This window comes from Sturnira hondurensis, unplaced genomic scaffold, assembly GCF_014824575.4.
Source record: "Sturnira hondurensis isolate 20B ecotype Veracruz unplaced genomic scaffold, ASM1482457v3 Scaffold0010428, whole genome shotgun sequence".
In the NCBI taxonomy this organism is placed as follows: domain Eukaryota; kingdom Metazoa; phylum Chordata; class Mammalia; order Chiroptera; family Phyllostomidae; genus Sturnira; species Sturnira hondurensis.
The window spans coordinates 25,011,624-25,025,855 of record NW_028083059.1 but is presented as its reverse complement, the minus strand read 5'-3'; positions in this window follow the sequence as shown (position 1 = coordinate 25,025,855).

The following is a 14,232-nucleotide window of genomic DNA, read 5'->3' as shown; positions in this document are numbered from 1 at the left end:
AACTGGAAAGGGTTATGAAGAAAATTTGGGGCGTGATTAACATGTGTTGTATATTGTTTCATTTATACCCTGTTAGGTATGTACAAGTAAGCTTAAAATGTATGTAATTCATTTTAATTTTAAAAGTACATAATTTTAAAAATATAAAATAAACAGTAACAATGATTTGGGGCATCAAAACTCCTTAAGAACTGTCATTTTAGAACCCCTGGTTTCCATCCAGTAAGTGTGTTTTAAAGCAATACTATGATGCCAAGTGTAGGATTTTCTGGGTATCTGTGGTGGAAGGAAAGGTTAGGTCGGCCCCACCTGTTTCTGGCACTCTTCTGACTAGACACCAGATTGCCTACTGACTTATTCCAGCTTTTCTAGACGCAGCGAGAGTGGCAGCAATATCAGGGAGCCTTATGCTTACAAGATGGACACCATATGTTTTCATTCCCATTTCTTCGCTGTTCTCATCTGTTTCTTCTGCCCTTCTAGCATCTGAGGTCTGGTGACTCTGAGAAATTTAATATAAGAAGATATCATGAATGAAATGTTAGTATTTTTTATCAAACACAAAAAAAGATTTATATGTGACTGTTTATTTTCCTCAGCTGTCCAAAAGCTATTATTTATCTAATTATCACAGAAACTTTCAAACTGCATCTTAAAATGAGTATCTGTGCTTTATATGGATAGTTGTGAAAACTTATTAAAAGCTCCTGAACATATTATTTAAAGATACCATTTATACATGATGGGAACTCTAAATAAAATATATTGAAAGTCAAAGAAATAGCAGCATGTGGCAACAAATTACAAAAAAGAAAAAATTAGTAGTTAAAGAAGACATCAAAATAAGAAAATCAGGTTTTTAGGGTGGGATTACAATGGGTTATTGAGCTGGCCCTCTGAATCTTTAAAATGAAGGAATTAAGATTTAATTACAAAATAACTTATGTATTACTTGAGATTTCAAAGACTGTGGCTGCTAAATACAAAATATTCATTCCTGCCTTCTTGGGTTCCATTTTGTGATTTCAAAAACATTTTTTAGGAAATATTTGTGCTTCTGGCTAACCTGTTTACAATTTCTTAAGCTGGGGATAGTTGAAGTGCCTGGAAAGGAATGGCGAAAAGGCTCCTGGGTAAACAGTGACGTCATCAATAGTAGGATGGACGGGGTGCAGCGTTTGCAGACTGCTTCTCCAGGATTGGGCGTGGTTTAGAGTTTAATTCTCAGTGTGAGCCCAGAGCAGCAGGACCCTGTTGGGTACGTTATTATTATTATTTTTTTTTATTTTTATTTTTTAAAACAGCCCCTTATTTGTGGAGATAATTTCTTCTTGGCCACTAAAAATAAGCACTTGCCTCTCGAGCCACTCATAGGAACAAACTAATGTAATTTACTTAGGAGGAAAAGAACCTGTTTGAAGCTTCAACCCCGTGTTTAAGGCACACAGTGTCAGAATATTTGAAGGGGTGAAGAGCAGACTGTGTGGGTCTCTCAAGTCACTTCTATCTTAGTGTGAGCAATCCACCTCCCCCAAAGTTTAAGAAATAGCTTCTCTCTCCTACTTGCTACATAGAAATTATTTCTTTTCCTCAGTATTTTATCATTTTGTCCAATCTCCTTCTCAACTCCTACTTTCTTTCCAGCCCACTCTTACTTTCGGCCTTTTGATGTGTGTGATTATAATTGTTTATCATGTTCAGCTTTGAATCAGTGTGTTCTTAGGTGGTGACACGATGTGCTGCCATAATTAGCAAGCATTGAGAATAATTTGTAAAACAAGTAATGCCACGTGAACATACATGTTACTTGGAAAAGAAGTTTTAGGCCATCCAGAAGAAGTTTCCATGCCTCACTGGCAAAGAAGATGTGATCGTGATCCAGCAGCATGGGGTGAACACCGTAAGTAACTGGGCATGTGGAAATCGAAACCTCTTAAGTTGTACTGTGCTTGCTTCTCCAGGGCAGTGTGATAAACTAGCCAGCTTGGGAGGCAGCTGGAGTGTGAAAGTCAACGTGTGTCTCATAGCTTGCGTTCACACGCCCTGCACGCCCGTATTCTTAACCTTCAGTAAAGCGGCATTCTCCTCTGGCCATTTTCTCAGGAGCTTGGAGTTTGGAGTTTGTTGGGGGGTCACAAATTTAGTTGATCCTGGAGATACTCAGCCAGTTTGCCCCTTCCCAGGCACTGCAAACTTTCACATAGTTCACTGTGGCCTTTATTTTATGGGAAAAGTTCTACTCAACAAAATGTAAAGAGTAGAATAACTGGTTTTATACTTGCAAAGCCAGAATTAGTGTGTCCCGTACTTTGTCATTCAGTACAATTAGCATCTTTATTATTCAGGTATTTTGTGGTCATCAAGTGTGCGTGTGAGAGAGTTTTTAAAACTCATTGATGCTTTCTGCTTGCTTGCTTACTTATCTTGTTGCTAAGGAAATTGGAAGGTGACTCTGGGATGCTTCATTTGCTTTCTATGAGTTTGTTTGCTATTCAAGATTTGCTTTGCTCCTGGGTTAATTTTATGTTCCATAAAGCCTGATACTTCTTGGAGTGAAATTTGCAGTTCATCTATTTTGTTGCTGATTAAGAATAGGGCTGAGACTTCTGTTCGCAAAACATTCAGAATCAGCCTTGTTCTCAGAGTGTTTGAACTCATACTGCATGCTTACTTGGTTAAGTCAGACAGTTTCCCGAAAATATTTTCTGACTGCATACTTTAGTCACCTCGAAGGAATGCCTCTCAAGTCTAAGGAACTCCACTGGCGTTGGCCTGGCCTTTAACTCCAGTGGTATTTCAGGTGTTACTTCACCAGTGGTAATTCTGAGCCATTCATTCTACAGCAATTTTGTTGCTGTAAAATGTTGCAGATATGTTAGGATGCGCTATTCAGGGTCATATTAAATTTTGTATTGTCTATAATCAGTACTGTTTCTTCTTACTTATGAACATTTTAGGCAGCTGCAAGAACATAGGTGCACAGTTTAAAAATAATGTAAGGTTATAGGAAATAGTTGATAAGAATTTATACTACATGAATTAGGATATATTGCCTTGACCCTAAACTACTTGTAGTAAAACAAAACTAACATGAATAATAAATGGCATGATATAAATGCTCTTCTGTAAATTGCTGTAAGAACATTATTATAAATATCTAAATGGTTACTTTTAAACAATGGTTCTCAGTTCCGAAGAAGGAAGAGCAGGGGGTGGGATTCTGTCCCAGAGTGGGGGGCGGGAATCAGCTAGGTGGGGAATCAATGGTGTTGATCTCAACTGGGGGTAGGCATGTTAATGGCATCTAGTGGGCAAAGGCCAGGGATATTGCTAAACATCTCACAATGCCCAGCACAGCCTCTACTCCACCCACCAAAAGAGTCAATAATGCTGAAGTAAAGCAATCCTGCTCTAGAGACTACAGCTCAGAGAAATGATATTATTTTATGCCCTTTGGCAAAATTACTACATTAAATAAAATTATGAAATAAAGAAAACTTAGGCCCTAAGTCCACCACCTTATTGCAGCCACATCTATTTCTATGCTAGTCTTTGACCCCTTTTCACAGGAGAACATTTTCACTGTTCTCCTGCCCCTTTTGACTTCGGTATGGTTTGGCTTTCAAAACATATACTAGTATCTATATTTTAGAAAACAAATTAAATCATTAAGAGAAACATGAGACTCCAGCTTCAGCATGGTAAAGTTGAAAGACAGGAGAGTGTCGCTCCTAGGGCTGCTCTAGGCTTCAGGGATTTGTAACCCACATTCTATAACCTAATGTCATATTGAATGATTATTTTAGAAGCTACAAAACACCCAGGTCAGCAGTCTTTGCCCATGAGCACAGTGGTGGAGAGAAACATTTTGTGTAAATAAAATGAGTGAGTTTTGAGTGAGTTTATATAATAGAAATGCTAGTAGAATAATTTGGCATCAAATTTCAGTTCTAAAATTTAAAATTATTTTATTGCACTTGCTTTCAAATATTTTCCATACAGATCACAGAAAAAATGTACAGATATTAATAGCTACAACTAAGTAGTGTAGGAGAGATTATAAAATATTTTTAAAAGGATAAAAAGCCTTCATAAAATAATATGATACCATAAACATTATGAAAATTTCTGTTAAAGCATCTTGCAGAGTGGACCTTTACATAGAAGATGAAAAAATTAGTTAAAAGAAATTTTATATTTTGATGTATCTTTGTAAAGTATGTTTTTAAGTTGCAAATATTTTGCTCAGTCATCAATTATAGATTAAACAATATTTGGAGCAACATGTTTTCCTAATAAGTATAAATGATTGAATTCTGTAGCTTCTTTGCTTTTATTATGGAATGAAACACACATACACATACTTAACCTATTCTCTTTGTCAGGAGCAGAATTTAATATGCTACTAATTTTGAAAATAAAGGCAATGAAATAGTCTCTAAAAAGACTTGAAACTATGAGTATAACAAAGTTAATAGTTTGCAAAATATAAATACACTCAAGGGGATATGTACAGACAAAGCTTTTCTAGTTCACCTTATAACTTTATGATATCACCCAATTTAATTGCTCTTCTTTTTTCTAGGATTTACTTCTTACTTTTGGTTGCTTCAAAATCAAATTTACACTCAAAAGATACATTACTATATGACATTTTTTAAAAAATGTGGCACCAGAAATGAAGGCCATCTTCAAAAAGTAACTAAAAAAAATGTTTGGAGCAATGGCAACCTTATTAGAATAAGTGTGCAGCTTCACAAAGAATATTTTAAAAGCTAAAACATACAGTTGGATGTGTAAATTCTGATTTTTTAAAAGCCCTCCTAGTTTATGCCTTATAATTTTGCTAGTAGTGCATTTCCTTCCTGGGAACGTTTACAGACCAAAGGCTGCCTATTAACCCATCAGCAAGCATGCTGTGCGCACGCACACAAGGAGTTTTAGAAAGGAACTTTCTCTTTTGTAACTAGGCCAACATAATATTGTGATGCCTGGGAAACATCCTTAATATCGACTCAGAGAACAGGGAAGCACTGATTCAGACCCTGTGAGAGCAGTACAGCCTGATGATCCAGTTTGTGTTTGAGCGTCACCCATATCTCGATTCAAATGAGTAGAGCTTTGCATCTGGAAATGTGTCTTACATCTCGGTTATGATGAAAAGCAGAATGAAATCAGAAGATTTTGCATTTAGAGATTGGTCTCTGTTTTTGAAAGTAATAATCTGAATATTTTTAAATACCTTGTTTTAGAACTACTTTCCTCTTTGCTGTAATAATTGAGGGTTTATAGAGCATAAATACTAAGTTCTTAACCAAGTTTTTATCTCTGGCAAGGGAGTCTTCATTATTTTTCAACACGTATTCTTCCTTTTTAATTTTTTTCTTTTAGGCTTTTGTGATACTCCTTCATCCAGACATCTATTTCCCTTTCTTCTCTGTTTTAGCTCCCACTTTGCAAATGTCCAATTGGGTCATTCCTTGTCCTGGGTCACTCTTGAGTCATCTCTATTGGTGGCACATCACCACTATTGGTGGCGCACTTACAATCAGTGGACCAATTCAGTTCGTTTGTTGAAAACTCATTTTTTCTACTTTCAAGTTATTTGTACTCTATATACCATGAATAATACCAGGGGACATAAAATTACACTGGTAAGATAGATATAGCTCATTACTGTTATAAACCACTTCAGCCTGTCTCTTGAACACATATTACCTATTAATTCTCTTGGTGAAGTTCACAACTGGTGTTTACCATTTTTCTCTCTTCTCTCTATTTATGCCTATTTTATTTCTTTGACAAGATGGAAAGATCTTTTTGTTTGCCATTGTTTCCTGTGAACAGTATCACGTCATTTTACCTAGCCAGAACAGTTTGTCCCTAGTTCAGCGTATTTTCATTCAGATTTTTTGGCTAGCTAGGGAGAGCCATGATGTTCATCTTAGTGCAAACAGAAAAATCTATGGGGTATGGGTGACTCTGACTCTCATCTTTATTAACTATCATCGTCTGGTGTTCAAAGGGAGCAAATGTAGATGTAGATTGTGGTCTTTTCTTGGCTTCTCCCAAGCTGAGAGCAGCTTTTTGGATTCAGCAATCCTCCCGGGTGTATATTTGCATGCCTAATTTGCATTTGGAGAAGGGAGGAGAGAGGAAAGAGGAAAGAGGAGGAAGCTTTGTGTTCGAAAACCTGAAAGGGCTGTGAGAGATGAGAACAAAGGAAATATGGAGGGGAATGTGGCATTTCATTCCTGGATATGGCGGGGGCGATGGATATTGCTGAGCCCCGTGAATCCAGGAATTAGAACTATTTTCCCCATTTCTGCCTAGAAGTGAGGACTAAAGGAAAGACGGTGGCATGGTGGCTCCACGGTGTTGGACAGCGTTGGAGACCCAGGAGCTGTGCCAGATAAGTTCATGTTCCCTTTCAGGATCAGTGACCTAAGGCAGACACCCGGATGCCCCATGGACCACAGCAGAAAGCCAGGAGGGTCTGAATCAGCACAACCAGCTGGCTTCTCAACACTAGAAAGTGACAGAGTTTCTTGGGTGGTAGAAGAAACTCTTCAGGGCATTGAGAGTCTTATAAGCAGGTGGCAGAGAAAAGCCTGTCAATTTGTGAGCAGATATTAGTGTTCCTTTATTTCGGCTGCTGACTGAGATCTGAGAGGACAGTGGGGTTTTATGAAAAAAAAGAGGAAGATAATGTTGGGCCCACTACATGGTGGGAGAGAGAACAAACTAGAAATCTGTCAATGTATACATATTTAAGGTAAGAGAACATGCTTTTTTCAAAATCTCTTTTCTTTGTTGCCATCCATGTGTGATTGGAAGCCCAGAACATGTGGTATATCCACTAGTCTCAGTTTAGAATTAGACTTGAATTTCCAGGTCCAATATTTTTAATAGTTTTGAAATGTTTCATTTTTTTCTTTTCTAACTTTTATAAATTGACTTATTTTGTTTTCTGGGCCAAGTCTGATGTGTTCTATGGAACACATTAGATGTGATTTGGGCTGTGTTGAGGTGTAGATATCCTTCTGGCTGGAGCATAAACACTTCATCCAACCTTACCTTTGGCGGGGGCAGTGTTTGCAGTCTTACAGCTTGAGTGCCATCAAACCGGAGAACCTCCTTGTCAAGCTATTTTGTTAAAGCTTAATATAACAAGTATTCCAAGGACAAGACTTCCAGCCTTCTGTCGTCCATACATAGATGATGAGGTCACCATAGATCACTGACAGTCCCACATGCTCTTATCACTGTCCTCTCTTAAACATGACTGGTCATAGATCACACACACTCTCAAAGGTCCTTGGTTTTTACCCAGATACTCTGGGTATGAGTGAGGACTGCAGGGCCTATCTCCTCGTTGAACACACAACCTGGCACATTTCCTTAATTAGGCCTTCTAGGAGCAAAGTAAATTAACAACCTATAGCAGAATCAGGGTGGCTTCTTGCACAAGTGCCTCATTCTGCTTGGTGTAGTTCCAAGTTCTTTGGGGATGAAGGCTGGGTGTTCTAGAGCAAAGAGTTTCAGGTCACCTAGATCGTCCAGATGACTGGGATGTGCATATTAAACACTGTACCTAGGGTGAAGCAAAACAAACACCCCAAAGCCAAACTCGTACCAGGGTCCACTTTCAAATGGTGAATCCCCCTGAGCTCTTTTAACAAAGTGCTTTAAAAAATCACTGAACAGTTTGATCAACTATGTGGAGAAAAATTCTGTTCAACCTTGTCCTTGTATTGTGGACATGATCAGCTGGATAACTAATTCTTTTTAGAACTTTTCTGATGATGCTTGAGCCTTATATACATATCAAGTCAGATAAATTCATACTCTGTAAAGACTGATGAAATATATTTCATTTCAATAAATGTTTCCAGTGCTAGTCCAAAACATTCTCTTTGAAGGTATAGGTAGTATTCTTGTATGCTTAGTTTTGTTGGTAACAATTTACAATTTTTATATTTTACAACTCGAATGAAATGGAATCACACACAAACTATAAATTAGTCTTTTCTCTTGGAATTGCTGTGAAATCTTATGAAAGTACAATATGTAAACTCTCTTAGCATAACCAAATAGTTCATTTAAAGTAGCTTTAAAAAGTGAATTCTAAGCTGATGTTTGTATTATCTAAAGCTAGAAAAGCACAATATTAACAAATTTTAATGGAAAAAATGACTCACAGGCAAGTGTTTGAACTGAGCTCTTTCAGTGATAAAGAACAGAAAATGGCCCGACATAGCTTACACGAGGAGAAGAGGTCTCCACTTAAAACTGAAGGCTGAAACTACAGGACTGAGTCAGCCCTTCTCTCAGAACAGATCACTCCTTCCGAAGCCAGCTCTTTTGCAAGGACCATGTTTTTCTGGATTCCGTTTCTTAATCTGCTTTTATTCTAGTTTTTTTTTTTCTGGCCCAACCCTCTTCTGCTTATTTTTCACAGCGCCTCCAATGGCTGACCAGGGCCATGAACTTGCACGAATCCAGGCTCTAATGCACACTTTCCCTTGTTCACAGCCCTCTGAATCTCTTAGAATTAACTGCCAAGAGGGATAATTTGATTGGCCAGGCCTCCTGAGTCATTGCCATTTCAGCCTCTGAGACCACCAATACCATTAAGGGGAAAATTGGGTTTTCTATCTTCCCTTCTTTTCTACATAATGTTGATACAGTTTCTCTCATGGACATTAAGATGGAGAGACAGGGAAAAGTGAAATGTCACTTATGGAAGGCACCAACTTAGTGCTGGGCATGACCCTCCAGGATTCTAAACAGGATTCACTTCTTCTAAAAGAGTTTTTCATTCATTCATAAAGCTCTCAGTTACCTATCAAGTATTTACTGTACGTCTAATACGTGTGGGACACTGGGCTGGGTGCTGTATCCCTCCAGGGCCTCATCTCTAGGCCTCTTAGATCTTGTAACATACATATCGATACTTAAGAGAATACAATGCTACATGTAATTTGTTTCCTGATGTTTTGTACCTGTAATCAAATTGGTTGTTTCTCATGGACATGGACTACCATAATTTGTATTCTAGCACAAGCTGAGTGTACAGCTAATAAATAGGAAACCTTGTACTGCTTCTTTACCCATATTCTTCTCCGCCATCCTGTACTATATGTTCTTTTAAGAAATGCAGTGTGATCCAACAAATAGCCATACCCAATTTTGTTGTTAGAATTGTTTTCAAGTCTCTTTGTGTTGGGTTTTTACTTCTATTCACATATTTAGCTAAAATTTGGGGAGTAGGGGGAAGGATACTAAGTTTCTTTAAACTGACATGCCTTCTTCCTTATATATATATATTTTTATTTTTGGCTTCAGCTTATTTTCATTCTCAAATGAATGGGGTGTTGTTTGAATCTATAGATGGAAAGAGGTTCAGTGCTACTGGTACATAATGTTTTCCATTATCTAGACTTTTAAAACTTTACCTTTCCATCATCGGGTGATGCTGAGTTTTCTGTTCGACACACTTTTTCTAGTGACCTTCCATGGGGTCTGTTCTTCCAAAGCTTCGGGGATCGGAGAACACAGCACGCTGTGCTCCGTGTCCCGTCCGTCCATCACTATTCTCTTTGACTTGACTTGTGTTCTCATGTCAATATGTTCCAGATTAATGAGGCATTTGTTCTTAATCAAGAAATTATTTAAAAACACACTGTAAATTTTAATGACGTGTTTATGATTAATTGTTTGTATATGCCCTTTTTATACTTGAGGACATGCCAACTGTTGTGTTTTCCCTGAAGCATTCCCAGAACTCCAAATACAGGTAGTTGTTATGACTCAGTGGTCTCAAGGGACAGAGCAAATAAGGTTATTGATTTCCTTGAGAAAAACATTTATGCAGTCCCCTGGAATTAAAAATCACTCCAAATAATAATAATGTGAATATGCGGCTGTTAAGCAAACTGCATAGTTACACATTATATATTTTTAATGTTCTGTTTAAACATATATATCTAATGCATCCCTACTGTTTTATGAGGAACAATGTTAAAAATAATTCGTGAAGTAAAATAATTTTCTCAACTGATCTATCCTATGCCATTACCTCATTTAATTAAACTGGGCTCTGTTAATTTATGTTTTCTTATTTTATTTAAATAACCAATTGGTTTGCAAGTGCTTCATTTGAAGCTACAAAACTAAGTGATACATTACCTCTTAATAAGAAGAGGTAACAACTATTGAGTGCTTAATATCTGCTAGATTTTTCGAAGTGTGTTAAATCTATTCACTCATTTGCTACTTTCAGCTACCATTTGGGAGGACCCTTTTTTTATTTCTGTTTTAAAGCGTAACAAACTGAGGCATGGAGATGATAAGTGCGTTGTTCAAGGTTACGTAGGCGGGAAACCCAGCAGACTGGCTTTAGAACTCCATTTCTTTTTTTTTTTTTAAAGATTTTATTTATTTATTTATCTTTAGAGGGGAAGGAGAGAGGGAGAGAAACATCAATGTATGGTTGCCTTTCGTGCGTCCCCTGCTGGGAGTTGGCCTGCAGGGAACCGGCCTGCAACCCAGGCATGTGCCCTGACTGGGAATCGAACCGCGATCCTCTGGTTCTCAGGCCCACGTAGAACTCCATTTCTTAAACAGGACCTACACCAGCCCACACATGGAGGTGCTCCTGCTATCAGGAAGCCCTTCCTGCTCTTCTTAGAGTGGAGTCGTCTAAGTTCTTTACACATTTTGGAGATTAAACCCTCGTCTGAGGTATCATTGGCAAATATGTTTTCCCATGCAGTTGGTTCTCTTTTTATTTTAATACTGTTTTCTTTAGCTGTGCAGAAGGTTTTTATTTTGATGAGATCCCATTTGTTTATTTTTGCCTTTATGTCCCTCGTTCTAGGGGACATGTCAGTAAAAATGTTGCTGCGTGAAATATCTGAGATTTTCCTGCCTATGATCTTCTCTAGGATTTTAATAGTGTTATGGCTTATAATTAAGTCTTTTAGCCACCTTGAATTTATTTTGGTGTATGGTGTAAGTGGGTGCTCGAGTTTTACTGTTTTGCACATATTTGTCGTCCAGTTCTCCCAACACCATTTGTTGAAGAGGCTATTTTTAGTCCATTTTATGTTGCTGCCCCCTTTGTCAAATATTAATTGACCGTAGAGACTTGGGTTTATTTCTGGACTCTGTTCTGTTCCATTGGTCCATGTGCCTGTTTTTATGCTAGTACCAGGCTACTTTGATTACAGTGGCCTTGTAATACAGCTTGGTATCAGGTATTGTGATCCCTCCTACTTGGTTCTACTTTCTCAAAATTGCAGCAGCTATTCAAGGTTGTTTATGGTTCCATATAAATTTTTGAAGTGTTTGTTCTGTGTCTGTGAAATATGCCATTGGTATTTTAATAGGTATTGCATTGAATCTATAAATTGCTTTGGGTAGTATGGACATTTTGTTGGTGGTAATTCTTCCAATCCATGAACACGGTATATGTTTCCATTTGTTTGTGTCTTCCTTTATTTCTTTCTTCAGTGTTGTGTAGTTTTCTGCATATAGGTCTTTTACCTACTTGGTTAGGTTTATTCCTAGGTATTTTATTTTATTTTTTGCTATATCGAATGAGATTTTTTTATTGATTTGTGCTTCTAAGCAACCCAATTAAAAAATGGGCAAAGGACTTGAACAAACACTTCTCCAAGGAGGACATACAGAGGATCCAGAGACACATGAAAAGATGCTCAGTATTACTAGCTATCAGAGAGATGCAAATTAAAACCACAATGAGATACCACTTCACAGCAGTCAGAATGGCCAGCATAAACAAAGCAACAAACAACAAGTGTTGGAGAGGTTGAGGAGAAAAGGGGAACCTAGTACACTATTGGTGGGATTGCAGACTGGTACAACCACTATGGCAAACAGTATGGAATTTTCTAAGAAAACTAAAAGTGGATTTGCCTTTTGTCCCGGCAATTCCACTTCTAGGTCTATACCCTAAGAACCCTGAAACACCAATTCAAAAGAACCTATGCACCCCAATGTTCATAGCAGCACAATTTACAATAGCCAAGTGCTGGAAACAATGTAAGTGCCCATAAGTAAATGAATGGATAAAAAAACTATGGTACATTTACACAATGGAATTCTATGCAGCAGAAAGAAAGAAGGAGCTCCTACCCTTTGCAACACCATGGATGGAACTGGAAAGCATTATGTTGAATGAAATCAGGCAGGCGGTGAAAGACAAATACCATGTGATCTCACCTTTAACAGGAAGCTAAACAACAAAACAAACAATCAAGCAAAATATAAACAAAGACACTGAAATAGAGAACAGGCTGACAGTGACCAGAGGGGAGAGGGGAGGGAATTTCAGGGGAAAAGGAGAAGGATTTACAGGAACAAATATAAAGGACACACAGACAAAAACAAAGGGGAAGTGGAAATGGGAGGGAGGTGGGGAGGGCTGTGGGGGTGGGCTGGGATGGGAGTAAAAGACAGAAAACTGTACTTGAACAACAATTAAAACAAAAAAAAATTTTTAAAGTAAGAAAAGAAAAAGAAACCTCGTCCTGGGAATCTGGGTTATATGTGTTTGTGACTCTTACTGATCTGTGCCTTTCGTGCTAGGTAATTTGTCCTTTGGTCTTTTCTTAATAAGTGCTGAAAATAAGACATGATTTGGACCCTATCTGAATTCATATATTTGCTTATTTGCCAGATTTATGTTCCTTTAAAAATAATAGATATTGAAATTTTATAGACTGTCGAAAATTCATACAGAAATGGAAAGTAGGATAGAAATCCTCTGTTACTCTGAAGGCTGTGAGCATCTGAAACAATATTAGTCATTTGGTGATAATGCAGACCATGTTGTGTTTGCGTAAATAACTGAGTTTTTATAAAAATGCATATTGTATTTACTCCATTTCAAAAGGTTTTAGTTAAAATATGGCTCACTTAGCTTCTATAATGAGGATTCAATAAAGTTGTGTTCTTGGTCCGCTCAGGATTCCATGCTTTTAGAATCGTTTAAGGTTCGTTGTTGTTCCTAATATGATGCCTAGTGGCAATGATGGGTTTGAACTGTTCTGAAGACACCATCATAGAAATAGAAAATTAGTCATTCATATTCATTGGCAGAAAATTAATAAGCATGGTTGTTCTTTCATAAGTTACGTCCTACAAGTCCTTTGGTCTCTTTGATGCTTAGCCTTCCACGTGATAAGTTTAGATGCTAGAAATTTTATTCTTTAGGAGTTAATTGGCTTATATGTAACAGAATGCAACTAAAATTAATTCACACAGAGTAGGGGATTTAGAAGATCTATGCTTAGAAGTGTACCCGGACTTGAGGCAGAACTGGAAATAGAGGTGTGAGTAGCATTGGGACTCTGGGTGACTCTCACCTCTTTGCTTTTACTGGGTGTAGCTTTCATTTTCTTTCTCTCTCTCTCTTATCCCCTCCCCATTCTTTGTGCTACATTACTGAAAATGTGGTTACTGATAACTGGCTTTCTGGTCTTCCACTTCATAGTTCGGGTACCCAGAGAATGATCATCAGTCTAGATGAAATGTTCTCAAGGAAAGATTCAAATTTTTCCGTCTGTATTAGGTGCCAGGCTAGGATGTATAAGGTTTGGCTAGAAAGAGGAAGTCTAGGGTTGGGGTTATGATGAAATTTTGAATCCAGGGTCCGCTACTGGGTCAATCCACTGTTACCGTAGAACAGCAAATATGATAACTTTATAAGTGGGGTAAAGAAAGCAGGCAATTCCCAGACAAGGGGACTGGACAGATAACCCCACATATGCCAGTTATAGTTATCCCCTTGTTTATGCATAATAGTAAGCCTTTTCTCTCCTTGAGAATAATAAATGAGACATAAAAAGTCTACTCTTTCATATCTTAAGAAGATGAACACTTACAAGAAAAAGAAAACTATTCAGTTAAACACATCTTTTGGAATACATACATCATGTGGTCTGAATTGTGGTAGGTATAATAATGGGTATAAAATATTCAGCCCATTGAAGAACTCAGGTTCTTCTGCCCAACTCAGGTCTGAGTTGGAGGGATGAAGCAAAAGAGAGAGAGAGCGAGAGCGAGAGAGAGAGAGAGAGAGAGAGAGAAACTAGCCCTATATAGATTCTTTTATAACATCATTGACTATAATTTTCCTTTAAATGGATGTATCTTTATTAATTGATTAAATTTAGTTTTGGAGTTCAGGGAGGATTTGGTAAA